This window comes from Bombina bombina, chromosome 4 (assembly GCF_027579735.1).
Source record: "Bombina bombina isolate aBomBom1 chromosome 4, aBomBom1.pri, whole genome shotgun sequence".
NCBI lineage: Eukaryota > Metazoa > Chordata > Amphibia > Anura > Bombinatoridae > Bombina > Bombina bombina.
In genome coordinates this window covers 755,477,705-755,494,264 of record NC_069502.1, presented here as the reverse complement: position 1 = coordinate 755,494,264, position 16,560 = coordinate 755,477,705, and the positions used below count along the sequence as shown (strand labels likewise).

Genomic DNA, 16,560 nt, shown 5'->3' with positions numbered 1-16,560 from the left:
GCTTATGAACTTATTCTCCCAATCGGCTCTTTAGCTTATACCTGCAGTAGCAATCACCTGTGTGGCCGATGCAGCATCCTTCTGATTTGATTATTTTTCTCAGATGGTTTCTGATCAATCTTCTGAGGATATTACCAACTGCATTAAAGTCCTTGAAAAGCTAATGATTACATTTGTGATGCAGTTTTTGACATCATCAAAATTGATGAAAAAATATGTCCATTGCTGTTTTCTTGTGTAAAGCTTTATGGCTTAAAACCTGGTTAGCTGAGATGGTTTCTAAGAATATGCTATTATCAGTCCCTTTTGAAGGGAAGATGCGTTTTGGATGAGAATTGGATTCTATTATCAAAACTGTTACTGGGGAAAAGGGGGCCTTTCTAATTCAGGACAAGAAATCTAAGTGGAAGTACATACAAACAAATTGTTTCCATTTCTTTTGCTTCCCTAGAGATCAAAAGTCCTCCTCCAACCAGAAGTCTGAATCCTCCAAACCTTCCTGGAAACCAGGATCTTCTTGATCTAAAAACAAACAGACCAAAAAGCCCAACTCAAATCAGGAATCTGCATGAAGGGATGGCCCCCTGTCCAGAAGATCTTCTGTTAGGGGGCAGATTGGTTTGGTTTTAGAAGGCCTGGTCTCACTCAGTTCAGGATCCCTGGGTTCACAATCTCATATCACAGGGTTATCACATAGACTTTTGCACCTGACCTCCATAGGAACGGTTCCAGAACGGTTCTATCTGTCTCATGTTCCAAAGGATCCTGTAAAGGCAGCTGCCTTTGTTCAGTGTGTTCAAGACTTAGAGGATATGGGTGTGATCCAACCTGTTCCAATATCTCAACATTGTCAGGGTTTCTTCTCCAACCTCTGATATGTCCAAAAGAAGGAAGGCACTTATCGTCCTATTATGGACTTAAAAACTCTGAACAAATTTGGAAACAATCCGTACCATCTTGCCTCTAATTCAGAAGGGTCAATTTACGACAAATAAAGATATAAAAGATGCATTTCTGCATATTCCAATTCACAAGGATCATTTCCAGTTTCTAAGTTTTTTTTTTCCAACAAGCATTACCAATTTGTAGCCCTCCCTTTTAGTCTGGCCAAGGCCCTTTGCATCTTCAGGGAGGTATTAGGGGCTCTCTTAGGAGTGATCAGAGCTCAGGGAATCTCCATTGCTCCGTACTTAGACGATATATTGGTCCAAGCTCTGTCTCTTTTTCTGTCTGCTTATACCCACAGAATGGTATCTCCTTCAGGAACATAGATGAGAAATCAATGTCACCAAAATGTTCTTTTCACTAGCCACAAGGGTGGTTCTTCAGGGTGTGATAATAGACTCGGTTCAAATGCGCTTATTTCTCACAGACTACCTGTCTTTCCCTGCATATGGCTCATTCTCCATCTGTAGCACAATGTATGGAAGTAGTGGGTCTTATGGTAGCAGCGTCAGATGCGGTACCTTTTTGCTTGCTTTCATCTTCATCCTCTCCAATTGTCCATGCTTTAACAGTGGTCAAATGATTGTTTCCATCTGGAACAGCAAATAGGGCTCAGTTCTTCAGTCAAACAATCTCTCATGGTGGAGGTAAAGTCCCTATTTGACCCATGGAGCTTCTTTTTTACAGCCTATCTGGACTTTAGTCACTATGGATGGATGTCCGATGGGTTGGGGCGCTGTTTGGGAGTCTCAATCAGGGAGGGACTTGAAGTCCCTTAGCTATGCATGTTATCTGTTATATATGTTATCTTACATTCTGTCTTGGGCACCCTATTTCGTGAGTGAACAATTGGGAAGCAAATTAACTAAGTTGTCAGTCTGTGCATCCAGGGGAATGGTCTCTTCATCAGGACGTGTTCGATCAATTAGTCCTGAGGTGGGATCTTCCAGAAATAGATCTCATGGTGTTCAAATTGAACCACAAACTTCTAGTTTCTTGCGCCAGGTCAAGAGATCCAAGAGCTCACATGATAGATGCTCTATCTGCTTTCTCAAGGACCCTTGTATCATCCGGATCTCAAATTGAATGGCGTGTAGGTTCTCTAAAGCAGGTTTGTCTGATTCTCTTATCTCTACTTTACTGCAAGCCAGAAAACCTGTCACGTAAAAAATTGATCATAAGATTTGGAAAGATTACTTACTAGAGGTTTCTCTTGGAAATCTTTTACAATCCCTAGAATTTTTCAATTCCTTTAGGATAAACTAGATAAGGGATTTTCAGCTAGTTCTTTAAAGAGTCAGATTTCTGCACTAATAGTTTTGTTTCACAGAAAACTAGCCAAATTAGCTGATGTTCAAATTCTTGTCTAAGCCTTGGTGAGAATTTGCACTGTTATTAGAACTATTTCTCTCTCTTGGAATTTGAATCCGTTTCTTTCTGTTCACTAAAGTCCTTACTTTGAACCTATGCACTTCTTAGACTCAAAGTCATTGAAGATTCTCTTTCTTCTAGCCATTTCTTCCACTAGAATAGTTTCTGAATTATCTGCCCTGTCTTCTGATCATGCCTTCTTGGCTTTTCATTAAGATAAAGCGGTCCTCCAGACTAAATATGATTTAGTGTCTTCAGAAAATATTCATTAGGAAATTTTTGTTCATTCACTTTGCCCAAATCCTTCTAACCCTAAGGATCTCCTACTTTACAATTAAGATGTAGTCAGAGCTTTTAAATTCTATCTTCAGGCTACTAAAAACTTTAGACAGACTTCTAGTTTGTTTGTCCACTTTTCAGGTCCCAGAAAGGGTCAAAAGGCTACAGCGGTGACCTTGGCATCATGGCTAAAACAGACTATTTGTAAGGCTTACTTAGTTGCTGGATAACCGCCTCCAAAAAGAGTAACTGCTCATTCTTCTAGATCTGTATCTACTACTTGGGCCTTCAAAAATGACACCTCATTGGAACAGATTTGCAAGGCGGTAACTTGGCCTTCTCTTCATACGTTCTTTAAATTTTAGCATTTTGATATTTATGCTTCTTTCGAAGCTGCTTTTGGCAGGAAAGTCCTTCAGGCCACAGTGTCCAGCAAATAGGAACTGCCATAATTTGGTCCCACCCATCCTTAACATGGACTCTCAGCTTGGGTATTGTATCCCACATTTTATGGACTCTCCTTATCTTACGAAAGGAATCAGAATTTATACTTTCCAAGAGGCTAAAGGATGTGCCCGCATTTTTAGTAGATGGGTGATAGTTCTTATTTGCACCTCTTAAACATGCTTTATGTCTTTCCTACCTTTTCTATCTCTCTTCTCGGCTATATGTTATTGGCTAAAGCAAAAGGCCACTACTCCTTACTAATTCTTCTTGACCTGTCTGCTGCTTTTGACACAGTTAACCATCCTCTCCTCATAAAAATACTACATTAATTTGGCATCCGAGACACAGCCCTCTCCTGGTTTGCCTCACATCTCTCAAACTGCTCATTTTCAATTTCCTTTAAAAACATATCGTCTGATCCTATGCTTCTCTCAGTTGAAGTACCGCAAGGCTCTGTCTTGGGTCCCTTGCTTTTCTCTCTTTATACATCCTCCCTTGGTAAACTTATAGCCTCCTTTGGATTCCAGTACCACTTATATGCGTATGATACCCAAATCTATCTTTCCTCTCCTGATATCTCTCCCTGTTTACATTCTAACTGCCTCTCTGCAATTTCCTCTTGGTTGTCTTCACACTACCTCTAACTCAATCTGTCCAACACTGAGCTGCTTCTTATTCCCCCCCCTCCTCTTCGAGACATCCAACAACTGACATTTCTCTGATGGTTGGAGACTCTATTCTCAACACCTCACCCCAGGTCTGCTGTCTTGGGATCACACTTGACTCAGAACTCACATTCAACCCACATATACAAGCGCTTACCAAAGCCTGCCGTTCACACCTATGCAACATTTCCAGAATTCATCCCTTCCTTACTCAAAAAACTAAAAAAATACTAATTAATTCCCTCATTTTGTCATGCATTGATTATTGCAATCTACTTCTAAATGGCCTTCCAAAACACCGCCTCGCCTCCCTCCAATCTATTATGAATGCTTCTGCTAGACTCATCCACCTAAGTTGCCGATCTACATCAGCTGCTCCACTCTGCCAGTCTCAACACTGGCTCCCCATACACTCCAGAATACACAAAACACTCAACAGTCTAACTCCCAACTATATTTCCTCTCTCATCGTGAAATATTCCCCATCCCATCCTCTTTGATCAACCTGTGACCTTCGTCTCTCCACTCCTGTTATCTCTACGTCCCACTCCCGTCTCCAAGACTTCTCATGTGCTGCTCCTGTCCTCTGGAACTCTCTACCCTACTCCATAAGACTGTCTCCAACCTTGTATAGCTTCAGACGCTCCTTGAAAACATATCTATTCAGAGAGGCTTACCATCTCTCCTCCATCTCTCATCCTAAGCAAAATAATTATTGAACTGCTTGACTCACTGCTGCAACTACAACCCATGTGACAAGCTACCCCAATCCTAGTGGCAGGAAATATATCCCACTTTTATGGACATCTATGGACTCTTCTCATCCTGAAAGAAAGAAATGTATCAGTAAGTATAAATGCTGTTTCTTAAAATGGTTACTTCGACATGCCTTTCATCTGAAGTCTTATTCTTCAAAGATATGTTATTAAAGGGGTTGCTGGCGATGTGCATCTAATGTGAGGTTTCATGTAGCTTTTTATAGGTGTGCTGTGGATTTCCGTCTGACTTAAAGTTAGAATTGATCATCTATAAGTAGTTTCCTTGCATTAATGCAGTATATCTTGACTAAAGAGTCAAACCTTAAATAAGTTAACCTGGGTTTAAAAAAACCTTTCAAACATATTTTATCACTAAGGGTAGATCAGGGCTATAAAGCTGTGCAACATTTTTACACTGGGTTTTAGTAAAATGACTTTGAAAAAATGCTGCATTAAACATTTTAGGATAACACACTTCTGTTTGCCGATGTTCAAACTCCATTTATATTTCCTGATAATTCCTTTTATTTATTTACTAGTTCCCCATTCCTCAGTGCAATCACATGTATACTATTTCTTACAATTTTTAACCCCATTTAGGGCTAGATGACAAGTGGAGTGTTAACATCGCTAGACGAAGGCCTTTTGCGTGCATTGGGTTGCACTCATATTACGAGTTGAAAACCTCCCCAACATATGCAGAGTTGGACTTAGAATCGCGTTTATTCAAGTTAATATTTCACTTTCCAATGTTCTTAACATACAGAATAATGTCATTTTTATTGTAAACACATATTTCTATATAAACCTATACCTGTGTCTCTATTCCTATAGATATATAGGTATAGATATGTATTTTAAATAAAAAGTATCAGATATATATATAGACATATATATTTAATAGTAAAAAGTACATTATTTTATATGGGAAGAACATAGGAATGTAAAATATGCATAGCGCGCATTGGGGTTTGCAATTTAGGACTTACGCTGTTGGGTAAGTGCACGTGAAGAAGTGCTATCTACAATGCACATTATTGAAATATTAAATAAAATATATTAAAAACAAATTTAAATTATTTCAAATTATTATACATACTGTACAATATTCTAAATAATTAATAGAATATATATAAATATATATATATATATATATATATATATATATATATATATATATATATATATATATATAAATATCAGACAGGATCCCACACTCACTGCTTTAATCCAGCTTCCGGGGTGCACTTTAAACCATTGATATAAGAAGAAAATAAGAAAGGCACTCTCCGTATGTTTAGTATAATAACTTTACTAAGATGAACGTTTTCGGGGTCACCCCCGTCCTCAGACCTTACAAGACAAGTGATACAGTGAACTATTTAAATGTTTACCTGGTTACGATCCTGCCAGAGTCTGTGGCGTCCTCCTAGCGCAACTGCGCATGCACAAGAGTAAGTACAGAGGACCTGGAGGTTCAAAAGAGTCACCAAGTCAAACGAAAAATGTGAAAAATAAAAACAGCAATTGTAACATAAATTTTAAAAACACAGAGCACAAGATCACTGCAATGGTTACTGATAGAAAAAATTGTTACTGATGTGGTATAGACATAATTGTATTTATAAATGTATTTGGTAGACTTAGATGTTATATTGTGTGTTTGAATGTGGTGTCCAGCTGTATCGACAGAGTAGCTGCATGCAGAGGAGATGTCAAGATCTCACATGACACTCTTAATAAGGACAGCAAAATCTCTCAATATACAATCATAAGGAAACCAAGATGTTACAAACCAACTCAACCCGCAAATAACTAATACCGCTATTGTGGCGTCTGTTGCTAAGCAACCATAAACAATGCTAGTAAAAACACACTGTTAGCATATACTCATAAGGAAACCAGGTTGTTCCAAAACAAGCTGACTCAACCCGCGAATAACTAATACCACTATTGCGGAGACTGACTATTGTTGCTAAGCAACCATAAACAATAATATATAGATACCATGCTAGAAAAATCACACTGTTAACCACCTGTTATCCGGCCATCTTATACTGCCTATATACTGAAAAATTAACTCTGAAACCCAAATAGGTATATATTAATATATTAACCACACAGTAATCAGGTCGGCCTGGACCCCACAACACTGGCAATGCAGCATTACATGCTGTCCCCCTGGCACTCCAAAATCTTCAGGATCTTCAGTCATCCTACAGATACTGCATAGTATAGTAAACCATATCTCAAACCAATGAGATACCAAGCGATTAGTGTCCAGACACCTGGACCCAAAAGAAAAAAGGAAAAATGTAATTAACAAGTTCATCCCACTGTTGCATATTACATCACCATATGCTATGTTATGCCATCAGTCCAAAACATACCAACAAGTATTGATTACCACGCCAACTTTTACTAATATCACTAGACCAAACTACAATCAAACAACAATCAGCATACTTTTTAATTATATCAGAATCATATCCAATCCTGGATAATCCAAATATGTTGGTATCCCCACTATGCCAAAGGTACAAAACTTCATACCTGAAATAATCAAAGGTACCAGTCTCATTCAATAAAACAGTATATTATAGTAAGTTGTCAAATTCATAAATCTATACGGTACCGTATATTGGAACACCTATGCATATACCTATGCCTGATGTTACATAATCCATCTCACATTTAGATACAATTAGATTTAGGAAATTCTAAGGATACACAAATTTTCTTCAATATAACCTATTTCACAGAAAGCATTGCATGTCAAAATGAACATTAAGCCCCTTAGGAACCAGAGTGTCAAGTCTGAAAATCCATCGACTCTCCCTCTGTAATAGCACCCTACCTCTATCACCACCCCTTGCAAGGGGTGGCACATGATCAATGATAATGAAACGTAGATCAGTATTTTTGTGTTTCGCCTGCAGAAAGTGTCTGGCTACCGGTTGGTCGGATTTGCCATTCTCCAATGCTGCCCTAATGGCCGACCTATGGTTGGCCATTCTGGTGCAGGCATCATCCTGTGTCTTACCGACATAGAATTTGCCACATGGACAGTGGATCATGTATATGATGTAATTCGTAGTGCATGTGACTCTGTGTCTAATTGTAAATTTTCTGTTGGTCCACGGATGTGTGAAAAATTTACTCTGGGTCATCCCACTGCATGTGGTGCATCCATTACATCGAAAGCACCCATTTTTGGTGGTGTCTAACCATGTTTTAGACTTATAGCTCAGTCTGTTATCGGGTCGCATCAGATGATCTCTTAAGGAGGCTGCCGTCCTATAACCAACAATCGGTAAGTCCATAGACTCGCAAGGCAGTCTTTTGTTAGTTGAAATAATATCCCAATGCTCTCGTAGTATATTCGGTAGAGAAATTTTGTCAGGAGTGAAGGTGGTCGTCAATATTAATCGTTCCCTAGGTGGTGTCTCAGGTATCGTTTTCTTTAGAGCCTCGTTCTGTGAAATAGTATTAGCTTCCAGAAAAGCCACGTTCAGATGTTGTCTATTATAGCCCCGCTGTTCAAATTTCATCCTCATCTCCTCAAGTTGTAATGATTTATTCTCTTGGTCACTATTATTTCGTGTTACCCTCTTGAACTGTGACTTGGGCAAAGCCTTTTTCAAAAATGGTGGGTGACAACTTGTTCCTTGGAGGATTGAATTCCTATCTGTGGGTTTTTGCTATAGTGTAGTCTTCAGTCCATCACCAAATCTGTATATCCTTAAATCCAGGAAATCAACTGTTTGTTTGTTGTGGGTAATCTTGAACTTGAGGTTGTTGTTAGTTTGGTTCAGTTCATTAAACCAAGAGATTAGATCTTGTTGGTCCCCTCTCCAGATCAAGAATAGATCGTCTATGTACCTACGGAAACATAATACCCGTGGATCTTTAAATAGTGTAGTACCCAGGGTCTCAAACTCCGCCATATACAGATTGGCATAGGATGGGGCCACATTGGACCCCATCGCTGTGCCCGAAATCTGTAGATAGAATTTTGTTTCGAACTTGAAATAGTTCATCTTAAGACAATACTCCAATAGTTGTAGTACCACGTCGACAGGTGGACCAACGTAAGGGGAATTAAGGAGAGTAGATTTGATCGCCGCCATACCATCTTCATGCGGGATGACTGTATAGAGGCTTGTTACATCCAGGGTAACCAGCATATCATCATCAGTTAATCCTTCAATCTCCCGTAGTATTTTCACCATCTCTATAGAATCCAGAATAAAAGAACCCATCTGCCTGACAAATGGTTGCAAGATGTCATCCACATATATCGCAAGTGTTTGAAGTATCGATCCCCTTGCCGATACAATTGGGCGTCCTGGAGGCCTCACCGGGTCCTTGTGGACCTTGGGTAAGGTATAGATGATTGGAGTTATCGGAAAATCAACCACCAGAAATTCATATGTAGCTTTAGATACAATATTAGTTGAATATAGTGTATCAAGATATTTATCAATGTTTTTTTTTAAATCAGAGGTGGGATCCTGTGTTAGTGTAAGGTATGTCTTCTTGTCCTCCAACTGTGATATTATTTCATCCCTATAGTCCTTATAGTCCTGTAGGACCAATGCACCCCCCTTATCCGCATTGCGGATCACCAACTTATGATTTTCCTTTAACCCCTTCAGGGCCTTCCATTCTGTTCTTGAAAAGTTGTTTCTTGTAGAGTGTTCCATATTCAATGAGCATTCAAAGTTCTCTTTTATCATACGTGTATACGTACTGATACTTGCATTTGAGGATAAGTAACCATTGCAGTGATCTTGTGCTCTGTGTTTTTAAAATTTATGTTACAATGTTTTTATTTTTCACATTTTTCGTTTGACTTGGTGACTCTTTTGAACCTCCAGGGCCTCTGTACTTACTCTTGCGCATGCGCAGTTGCGCTAGGAGGACGCCACAGACTCTGGCAGGATCGTAACCAGGTAAACATTTAAATAGTTCACTGTATCACTTGTCTTGTAAGGTCTGAGTACGGGGGTGACCCCGAAAACGTTCATCTTAGTAAAGTTATTATACTAAACATACAGAGAGTGCCTTTCTTATTTTCTTCTTTTATATATATATATATATATATATATATATATATATATATATATATATATATATATATTACAGTATGTATGATTTTTTTTAAAAAAATTCAATATTTCAATTACATGCATTGAACATAGCTGTGCGCTTACCCAACTGCTTTAATCCTAAATTGCGAACCCCGATGTGCGTTACGCATATTTTACATTCCTATGTTCTTCACATAAAAATAATGTACTTTTTATTGCTAAATATATATTCCCATATCTATCTATCTATCTATCTATCTATCTATCTATCTATCTATCTATCTATCTATGTATATATATATATATATATATATAAATGTGTGTGTGTGTGTGTAATGTAAAATACATATATATCTATAGGAATATACATACAGGTATAGGTATATTTAGATATATAGAAATATGTTTTTACAATAAATAGTACATTATCCTGTAAGTGAAGAACATTGGAATGTGAAATATGTATTGTACATACACAGTAAAACACATAAAGTGTACACAGATATAAACACAGACACACACACATATATAAATATATATATATATATCTTTAGACATGTATATGTATGTATCTCTATGTTAAAGCCCTTCGCATGCCTTTTTTTTTTTTTAAACACGGAGACCTCATATCTTTGAGCCCTTATAACTTTTTAATGCAATTTTTTACAATATTTTTATTAGCTTGTGTTATTTTGAGTGTAACTGTACCTTTAAATGTATTTCTGATGTGTTTTGTGAAACTATTTGTCTCGCGTAACAGTTAACCAGAGCTCTGATTGCGTTTACTTTCAACTCATAATAGCCGAGAAATACCCCATATCGCTCTTGTGCTACAGTTAGTGCACCACTCATAATCTAGCCCTTAAGTGGGTATGCTTAATAAGCAAGCATTTCTTGAAATATTTCCTCCTCCTAGGGGCAGGTAAGGTAATTCCCAGGAGTAATGGAACCTTACCACCACGACAGAAATTAATTTATCATGTAAGCATAAATTGTGTTTTCTTTTGCAAGATGTACCGAGTCCACGGATTCATCCTAACTTGTGAGATATTGTCCTTCCTGACAGGAAGTAGCAAAGAGAGCACCACAGCAGAGCTGTCTATATAGCTCCCCCCTGTTATTCTCTTTGCTGGCTCTAAGCTGGAAGGGTAAAAAGAAGAGGTGTTAAACTGTTAGTTTTTATTTTATCTTCAATCAAGAGTTTGTTATTTTTAAATGGTACCGGTGTTGTACTATTTACTCTCAGGCAGGACATAGATGAAGATTTCTGCCTGGAGGATGATGATCTTAGCATTTGTAACTAAGGTCCACTGCTGTTCCCACATGAGCTGAGGAGTACAGGAAAACTTCAGTGTGAGGAACGGTTTCTTGCTATACAGCAATGAGGTATGTTCAGTCATATTTTCTGCAGAGACTGTGTTAACTCAGAAAGGCTGACAGTGTCCCCATTAGGGGAAGGGTAAGCAGTAATCCTAGTGTTATCAGAGGTTTTTACTAGCTTGCATAAAGGGTTAATTTTTTGTGGGCACTCAGTTTGTTATGTGAATTTGGGACAAACGTTTTTGTGTCTGGGAGTAACATTTTCTGTTTTATGGGACATTTGCTTGAGGGTTCTTTGGGGTTGTTTATAACCCACATGGCTTTCAGGCAGGGTTTGTTAGTTTTGTGTAGGCCCCAGCAACATCGAGTGAGGTGGGCGGGGCCTATTTTCACGCCTCAGTTGCGCATTTACAAGCAGCAAGCAACTTCTCCTGAGCTCCTGATAGTCTTCTGAGGGACTAATTAAAGCTTTAAACCCCATATAATCGCTTCCTAAGGGCAGGTATGGCCACAGCAGAGCTGTGGCAAGGTACTTTAGGGGGTTTTAACTGGTTTTAGACAATTATCAATCTGTTTTTTTCATTTGGGGGTCTATTGCTTTTTTACTTGTGGTGCAATCCTTCTAAAGCTTAGTGGGTACACTGTTAAAATTTCGGAATTTTTGAAGCAATTTTAACCTGTTTTGCAGTTTGTGTATGCCTTTCTTTCTCTTAAAGCTACAGTACCGTTTTTGCAAATTGTGTTTTTTTCATTAAATAAAGTGTTTTCCAAGCTTGCTTGCTTCATTACTAGCCTGTTAAACATGTCTGACACTGAGGAAACTCATTGTTCAATTTGTTTAGAAGCCATTGGGGAACCCACTCTAAGAATGTGTCCCAATTGTACTGATATGTCTATAAATTGCAAACAGCATATTTTGACTTCTAAGAATTTGGCATTAAATGATTCTCAGACAGAAGGAAATCAGGTTTCGCCATCTAGTTCTCCCCAAGTGTCACAACCAGTTACGCCCGCACAAGCGACGCCAAGTACTTCTAGTGCATCTAATTCGTTCACCTTGCAAGATATGGCTTCAGTTATGAATACTACCCTCACAGAGGTTTTATCTAAACTGCAAGGGAAGCGCAGTAGCTCTGGGTTAAGAACAAATGCTGAGCCTTCTGACGCTTTAGTAGTCGTATCCGATATTCCCTCACAATGTTCTGAGGTAGGGATGAGGGATTTGCTGTCTGAGGGAAAGATTTCTGATTCAGGAAAGATGTTCCCTCAGACAGATTCAGATATGATGCTATTTAAATTTAAGCTAGAGCACCTCCGTTAATTGCTCAGGGAGGTTTTAGCTACTCTGGATGATTGTGACCCTATTGTCGTTCCAGAGAAATTGTGTAAAATGGACAAATATTTAGAGGTTCCTGTTTACACTGATGTTTTTCCGGTCCCTAAGAGGATTTCGGACATTGTTACTAAGGAGTGGGATAGACCAGGTATTCCGTTCGCTCCCCCTCCTGTTTTTAAGAAAATGTTCTTAAATGGAGGGAGCTATTTCTACTCTGGCTAAGCGTACAACTATACCTATTGAAGACAGTTGTGCTTTCATTAATCCTATGGATAAAAATTTAGAGGGTCTCCTAAAGAAAAATTTTTGTTCATCAGGGTTTTCTTCTTCAACCTATAGCGTGCATTGTTCCGGTAACCGCTGCAGCTGCTTTTTGGTTTGAGGCTCTAGAAGAGGCTCTTCAGATGGAGACCCCACTAGATGATATTTTGGACAGAATTAAGGCCCTTAAGTTGGCTAATTCTTTTATTACAGACGCCGCTTTTCATCTTGCTAAGTTAGCGGCAAAGAATTCAGGTTTTGCCATTTTAGCGCGAAGAGCGTTATGGCTTAAGTCTTGGTCAGCTGATGTGTCATCTAAATCTAAGGTTTTGACCATCCCTTTCAAAGGTAAGACCCTATTCGGGCCTGCACTGAAAGAGATCATTTCAGACATCACTGGAGGGAAGGGTCATGCCCTCACTCAAGATAAGTCAAATAAGACAAGGACCAAACAAAATAATTTTCGTTCCTTTCAAAACTTCAAGGGTGGTCCCGCTTCCTCTTCCCCTGCTGCAAAGCAAGAGGGGAACTTTGCTCAATCCAAGCCAACCTGGAGACCTAACCAGGCTTGGAACAAGGGTAAACAGGCCAAAAAGCCTGCTGCTGCCACTAAGACAGCATGAAGGGGTAGCCCCCGATCGGGACCGGATCAAGTAGGGGGCAGACTTTCTCTCTTTGCTCAGGCCTGGGCAAGAGACATTCAGGACTCCTGGGCCGTAGAAATTGTAACCCAGGGGTATCTCCTAGATTTCAAGGATTCTCCTCCAAGGGGGAGATTCCAGATTTCTCAATCGTCTGTAAACCAGACAAAGAGAGGCGTTCTTACGCTGTGTAGAAGACCTTTTTACCATGGGAGTGATCTGCCCAGTTCCGAAAACAGAACAGGGGCAAGGTTTCTACTCCAATCTGTTTGTGGTTCCCAAAAAAGAGGAAACCTTCAGACCAATTCTAGATCTCAAGATCCTAAACCAATTCCTAAGAGTTCCATCCTTCAAGATGGAGACCATTCGGACTATTTTACCAATGATCCAAGAGGGTCAGTATATGACTACAGTGGAACTAAAGGATGCGTATCTACACATTCCTATCCACAAAGATCATCACCAGTTCCTCAGGTTTGCCTTTCTAGACAGGCATTACCAGTTTGTGGCTCTTCGCTTCGGGTTGGCCATGGCGCCAAGAATCTTCACAAAGGTGCTAGGGTCCCTTCTGGCGGTCCTAAGGCCGAGGGTCATAGCAGTGGTGCCTTATCTAGACGACATCTTAATTCAAGCGTCGACTTTCCAACTTGCCAAGTCTCACACGGACTTAGTGTTGGCCTTTCTAAGATCTCATGGGTGGAAGGTGAACGTGAAAAAGAGTTCTCTTATTCCTCTCACAAGAGTTCCATTCCTGGGAACTCTGATAGATTCGGTGGACATGAAAATATTTCTGACGGAGGTCAGGAAATCAAAGATTTTAACCACCTGCCGAGCTCTTCATTCCATTCCTCGGCCGTCAGTGGCTCAGTGTATGGAGGTAATCGGACTTATGGTAGCGGCAATGGACATAGTTCAGTTTGCTCGCTTGCATCTCAGACCACTGCAACTATGCATGCTCAAACAGTGGAATGGGGATTATGCAGATTTATCTCCTCAGATAAATCTGGATCAAGAGACCAGAGACTCTCTTCTTTGGTGGTTGTCACAGGATCACCTGTCCACGGGAAAGTGTTTCCGCAGGCCAGCGTGGGTTATTTTGACGACGGACGCCAGCCTACTGGGCTGGGGTGCAGTCTGGAATTCCCTGAAAGCACAGGGTTTGTGGACTCGGGAGGAGGCCCTCCTACCGATAAATATTCTGGAATTAAGAGCGATATTCAATGCTCTTCAGGCGTGGCCTCAGCTGGCTTCGGCCAGATTCATCAGGTTTCAGTCGGACAACATCACGACTGTTGCTTATATCAATCATCAGGGGGGAACAAGGAGTTCCTTGGCGATGTTAGAAGTTTCCAGGATAATCCGATGGGCAGAGGTTCACTCTTGCCATCTATCAGCGATCTATATCCCAGGGGTGGAGAACTGGGAGGCAGATTTTCTAAGTCGTCAGACTTTTCATCCGGGGGAGTGGGAGCTCCATCCGGAGGTGTTTGCTCAACTGGTTCAGCTATGGAGCACACCAGAATTGGATCTGATGGCGTCTCATCAAAACCCCAAACTTCCTCGTTATGGATCCAGGTCAAGGGATCCTCAGGCAGTACTGATAGATGCTCTATCAGTACCCTGGTCATTCAACCTGGCTTATGTGTTTCCACCATTCCCTCTCCTTCCGCGTCTGATTGCCAGAATCAAACAGGAGAGAGCTTCAGTGATTTTGATAGCGCCTGCGTGGCCACGCAGGACTTGGTATGCAGACCTGGTGGATATGTCATCTCTGCCACCATGGACTCTGCCACTGAGACGGGACCTTTTGATTCAAGGTCCATTCAAGCATCCAAATCTAATTTCTCTGCAACTGACTGCTTGGAGATTGAACGCTTGATTTTATCAAAGCGAGGTTTCTCTGAGTCGGTCATAGATACCTTGATTCAGGCTCGAAAGCCTGTCACCAGGAAGATCTATCATAAGATATGGCTTAAATATCTTTTTTGGTGCGAATCCAAAGGCTACTCATGGAGTAAGATCAGGATTCCTAGGATTTTGTCTTTTCTCCAAGGAGGATTGGAGAAAGGATTGTCCGCTAGTTCCTTAAAGGAACAGATATCTGCTTTGTCTATTCTTTTGCACAAGCGTCTGGCAGATGTCCCAGACGTTCAGGTTTTTTGTCAGGCTTTAGTTAGAATTAAGCCTGTGTTTAAACCTGTTGCTCCGCCATGGAGTCTAAATTTAGTTCTTAAAGTTCTTCAGGGGGTTCCGTTTGACCCCATGCATTCCATAGATATTAAGCTTCTATCTTGGAAAGTTCTGTTTCTAGTTGCTATCTCTTCAGCTCGAAGAGTTTCTGAACTATCTGCATTACAATGTGACTCGCCTTATCTTGTTTTCCATGCTGATAAGGTGGTTTTGCGTACCAAACCTGGGTTCCTCCCTAAGGTTGTTTCTAACAGGAATATCAATCAGGAAATTGTTGTTCCTTCTCTGTGTCCTAATCCTTCTTCTAACAAGGAACGTCTGTTGTACATCTTGGAAGTGGTTCGTGCCTTGAAGTTTTATTTGCAGGCAATCAAAGATTTTCGCCAATCATCTTCTTTGTTTGTTGTCTATGCTGGAAAGCGTAGAGGTCAAAAGGCTACGGCTACCTCTCTTTCCTTTTGGCTGAAAAGCATCATCCGTTTGGCTTATGAGACTGCTGGACAGCAGCCTCCTGAAAGAATTACAGCTCACTCCACTAGAGCGGTGGCTTCCACATGGGCTTTTAAAAATGATGCTTCTGTTGAACAGATTTGTAAGGCTGCGACTTGGTCTTCGCTTCATACCTTTTCCAAATTTTCCAAATTTGATACTTTTGCTTCTTCGGAGGCTATTTTTGGGAGAAAGGTTTTGCAGGCAGTGGTGCTTTCCGTTTAGGTTCCTGTCTTGTCCCTCCCTTCATTCGTGTCCTAAAGCTTTGGTATTGGTATCCCACAAGTTAGGATGAATCCATGGACTCGGTACATATTGCAAAAGAAAACAAAATTTATGCTTACCTGATAAATTTCTTTCTTTTGCGATGTACCGAGTCCACGGCCCGCCCTGTCTATTCAAGACAGATAGTATTTTTTATGTAAACTTCAGTCACCTCTGCACCTTATAGTTTCTCCTTTTCTTCCTTGGCCTTCGGTCGAATGACTGGGGGGTGGAGTTAAGGGGGGAGCTATATAGACAGCTCTGCTGTGGTGCTCTCTTAGCTACTTCCTGTCAGGAAGGACAATATCCCACAAGTTAGGATGAATCCGTGGACTCGGTACATCGCAAAAGAAAGAAATTTATCAGGTAAGCATAAATTTAGTTTTTTCAGTTTATTTAAAATTCGGTAGACAATGCAGCACTGCAGCCGGTATGGCCAGTAGAATACTTTTTTGTATTGGGAGAGGTATTAGTAGCAGAAATAGCAATGCACTTCTGCCA

The 16,560-nt window shown here is 40.2% G+C and overlaps 1 protein-coding gene across 1 annotated transcript in view; it reads left to right on the top strand.

Annotated features, from left to right (window-relative positions):
- Window positions 1-16,560, top strand: part of LOC128657819 (histone-lysine N-methyltransferase SMYD3) — a 336,343-nt gene that overhangs the window by 312,876 nt on the left and 6,907 nt on the right. The gene's annotated exons all lie outside the window — the stretch shown is intronic.